Consider the following 4,654-nt stretch of genomic DNA (forward strand, 5'->3'; position numbering starts at 1 on the left):
AGGGTACCACAAACTGCAATTTTGCAACACTTCTTGTCCCTCCAGTACAAGTATCAATATGCAGAGTTTTATAGTGATGCATCAAAAACTGCAACCATAGTGTCTTGCGCTGCTCATGGACCAAACTTTGATGCATGCAGAACCATGAGCACATACACCACAATTTACTCAGCTGAAGCATATGGCATCTTACTCATTGCACAACACATTCTTGAACACAAAATCTCGAAGTCCATCATATATACAGATTCCTTGAGTGTTGTGCGCGCATTGACATCTTACAAGCCATGCAAAAACAGATGTGTCCATAGGGTTTTCAACACTATTATGTCTATATATGCCCAAAAACTTGTTCTGGTGTTGTGCTGGGTTCCAGGCCATGCTGGGATTGCTGGCAATGAGGTTGCGGATCAGAACGCCGCAGTTGCTGCACTAAGGAACACAGTAGATATAACAATGCTACCACAGAGTGACCTTAAGCCACTAATTCGACAACACCTTCGTAGGAAATGGCAAGCACAGTGGAATGAACAGACAGATAACAAACTACACGTAATAAAGCCACACTTGGGACGATACACAACTGACTCACACAACAGACACACGGAAGTCGCCTTGGTTAGGCTGCGGATAGGGCACACCCATGCGACGCACTCGTATCTGCTGACGGGATCATCTAGACCCCAGTGCAGCAGGTGCGGAGAGGCCCTAGCCGTTGTGCACATACTAATCACATGCAAGGCACTTCACACAACATGACACAAACACTTCAGAGAACTCTACAGACTACATATTCCCCTACATCCGTCATGTTTTCTAGGTGATGATGCCATTGTTTCCGTGAAACGTGTGTTTGAGTTTTTGTCAGAAGTCAAGTTTTTAAAGGGGCCCTGAAAGGCGTTTTGAGCACACTAAATTGACTAGCGCAATCGTTAGATTGGGTCGTCAACATCATCTGTGCCAAGTATTACTCTTTTACGCGCAGCGGAAAGCTCACACTTTTGTTGCAAAGTTTGTCGCTTTTTTCTCACCCTTTCCTTCGTGTTTTTGGACGCCGCCATCTTCACATGTCTACATCATCGATTCCCAGATGTTCGTCATGAGCTAGACATCCTGCTATTGGGCGGCTTTTTCACGCACTTCCGGCAAAGAGATGAGTCGTCTGCTCAGCGTCGGCTCGCCGGCTGATCTGCCAGCGGAGTGCCGGAGTGCTTGGACATTTTACGACAAACGAAACAAGTGTGAACAAACGCTTAACCGTTTGTATGAATGCAACAGGGCTATAACACGACATGAATATTCTCTTACTTGAGTACGTTCCATAAAGAAAGCGTTGAAGCCCCGTGGCACTTCTTTCTTGCAATCGCAGATAACGCCCTGAGCCGAATGCCCGGGTTTGACGCATACATTTTATTCAACTTCCAAACAATCCAGAGATGCGTTTCGAACGAACACAACGTCACAACATGCGTTGCAAGTCCGAACTGCGATTGACAGACGATGGGTTGCCTCCTCCTGCCCCTCGTAAATTCGGCACTCACCTCGCGCGCGGTTTGTGGGGACGAACAGCAAGTCACTTAACTCTGGCGCACAAGCCGAGATGGCTTTTAGCCACGCACACTGCACATACCCCATGCGAGGTTGAGTCATACGCCGCTTGAGAAAGATAATCCAAACCATGGGAAGCACTATCCACCCGCAGAAGCACAACGTCGCATTTCATCGCGAAACAAAGGCGTTTACAACACACACACCATCGCCTCCTGTAATGCCAAACGCATCTCGCACTTCCAAATAGGAGTGAGTAGTATGCCTGCAGTGCCCATATGCCGCGAGGTGGGGTCCCAAGCTGAACCGGGATCACGCAACCGTAACTGACTTCTAGAGCGGTTTGTGTCTTGTTGCCAGGCCAACCGATGTTTGATATTGTCAAAGAAATGGTGCTCGCTTCAGCGCTAGAAAGCTCAGAGCCGCGGTGGAGCATGTTTTGCCAACGTTGCCGCTCTCCACCACGCGTCGCCCCAAGCTGGACTGGCGTTTTGTGCACGGGTTCTGTATCGGTTTAAAATGTCTTTTTCACGTGCCGCCGGCAGGAATTACCACCGCCACAAAATAAGACCCTGCACCAGCGGGGCCACATCTGATACGGCGCTTTTTGGATAAACAGTGCGCTGTGCATCCAAGGGAGCGAGCGCAGGATCCTCCCCGTGCGGCTGCGAGTTCGCCGCCGATAATAAGTCGCGTGCCGCCGATAGCAAAGTTCTGCAGCAACGTACACCGCGAAAGGGCAAGGCAAGGCCGCCGCACACATGGGGCCAGATTTTTCGTTCGCTTTTCCAGCCTTGAGTGGAGTGCGAGATTCATGGGGTCAACAAAGCTTGCCCGTAGCAGACGGCTGTGTGAGCAGCGCAATAGCGGAAGTACGTCACCGCCGGGGAGCGCAGCATCATGGGAGGGAAAGCTCGCTCGCCGTCAACAGCGGAGAGTAAGTTGAAAGGAGGAGGAAACGCGGCGCGACGATAATGCGCGGTTTTTGATTTCCGATTTCTCAGCTAATACTCATCGCTTCAACAAAATTCTTGCGGGAGGAGATTGCTAATACATTGCTTTATTTGGTTACATGTACATCCACGCGTCGACGGAAGGTATTTCAGGACCCCTTTAAACCTCATTTCCTATCATGCATAATGAAATCTGGCCCTATACACCAGTCATGCACATTGTCGTTTTGTGATTTTACTTTTGTTTTTGCTGAGTTTACTTAGTATTTAAGGTTTCACCCCTCATTAATGGCCATTGATTTGGCGCTCTTTGCCCCAGTTGGCCTTGCGCCATAAACATCCAACCATCATCAACAATCGAATAGTGGTCACGCGCCGGACACTAAAGGTACTGATAAACTCCCAATTCACAATTTGTTTTATTCAACTGCGCAAAGCTGATGGGAAGATTAGGGGGTATGTGCTTGAGAACAAGATGTTATTTTGCGTTTTTCAAGCTTTTTGTTAAATTATGGACAGGCAAAGTTTATTATTTTAAAAATATTAGGCGTTCGCTCCAGTAGACACGAAAGACAACTGCTTTGTGGGCCACATTTGGTAGGGCTTACTAACAGTTCTATTGGGCAACAAACAAAGCACAGATAAGTATTTTTATTGAAGCTAATTAACCACACGTGAAGCTGATGAATCAAATACGGTGTTTTTAGTGTCCGTTCTAAAGGGTAATTTGAGAATACTGACGGTCATTTTGCTGCTAGCAAGCACGAAAATAACAAAAAAAAGTACAGCCTCGAAGCGTGCAACGCAATGTGTGTTTATCGGTCGATGAAGTGTCTATTTTAGTAGGATAGAATTTTCCCCTGCAAGAACGCGCACGTTTAAAACGATTTGATTATACGTAAATGCCTAGCCAAACCACCAACCTACAATTAGGCTAGTCACACTTTAATTAACGACGTAGTGGTGTTAGAAAGCTCATTCCAAAACGAAATTTTGCGAGCCGGTAACTGCCTAATATGGATCATGGAAGAAACGAAACCTTGTGTCGTGTCGTGAAAGCGGTGCTAGGTAACCTACCAAAGCTTGCGAAGAAAGTAAATGGAATAAATTACAATTATGCGTAGCTATCTTTCAGTACCTGCTTCGTAACCCTAAACCTTGGTCTCCGACTATTCACCTCAAACATAATAAAAAGCATGAACATCGACAATGAGAAGTGGGCAGCAAGACGACCTAATTAAAGGCTAATGTGATTTTACCAACTTATTATTACGCGCAGCACCAGATGGTACATGTTGCGAGAGAGAGAGAGAGAGAGAGAGAGAGAGAGAGAGAGAGAGAGAGAGAGAGAGAGAGAGAGAGAGAGAGAGAGAGAGAGAGAGAGAGAGAGAGAGAGAGAGAGAGAGAGAGATGGTACACGTTGCAAAGAAACTGCGCAGTCTATAGGCAGACACAGAGTTACAGAAGAACGAAGAATGACAAATCGCGTTCGGGTAGGAGGACGTCACGCCGAGTTCCGAGCCCCGCCGACGGCATTGGCTGTGGTGGTGATGCGTTCCGACCACTGTATCTGGCCGACACGCTCATCGCCCGGCTTCTCAAAGTGTCCCGTCATGCATTCTGCTCTTTGTAAATTGGAGTGTGACGCGATTGCAGGACCGAGTAGACGGCAAAAGACGATGGAATGGAAGTGACAGAGACGAAATGTTGACAGTGGTACATAACAGAAGGAATGAGAGGCAACCAATGGTTGCTAATGCCATCAAACGTGGCAACGGACTTCCTTAGAACCCAAAGCCCGGTTGGCATGATGTGCAAAGGGCGGGCGAGAAATGCCGTGCTGCATGCTTCTAAAGCCGGAGGAAAGTGTTCGCGTTGTGACGAGCCTCACGTCTGCAAGAGAAAGGGAATAGGTGAATAGGGAAGGGAATAGAGATGCTCATGCATTTGTAAAGGTGTACCGATGAATTTTCCATTATTTTTTTACCATTTTGCGCTACTTTTATATAAACTGAAATGGTACGATAAAATCATGTAGCTCAGACTACATGCGAGAACAATAATTCGTTTTTTCGCATCGTTTGTTTTCATGCCAGCCTTGTTGACGAATGCGGGAACCAAAGAGTCTGCTGGTGGCCGCGGCCACCCTGGGC

The sequence above is a fragment of the Haemaphysalis longicornis genome, unplaced genomic scaffold (genome assembly GCF_048455015.1).
Source record: "Haemaphysalis longicornis isolate Haplotype H1 unplaced genomic scaffold, Haemaphysalis longicornis Haplotype H1 scaffold_9, whole genome shotgun sequence".
Lineage (NCBI taxonomy): Eukaryota > Metazoa > Arthropoda > Arachnida > Ixodida > Ixodidae > Haemaphysalis > Haemaphysalis longicornis.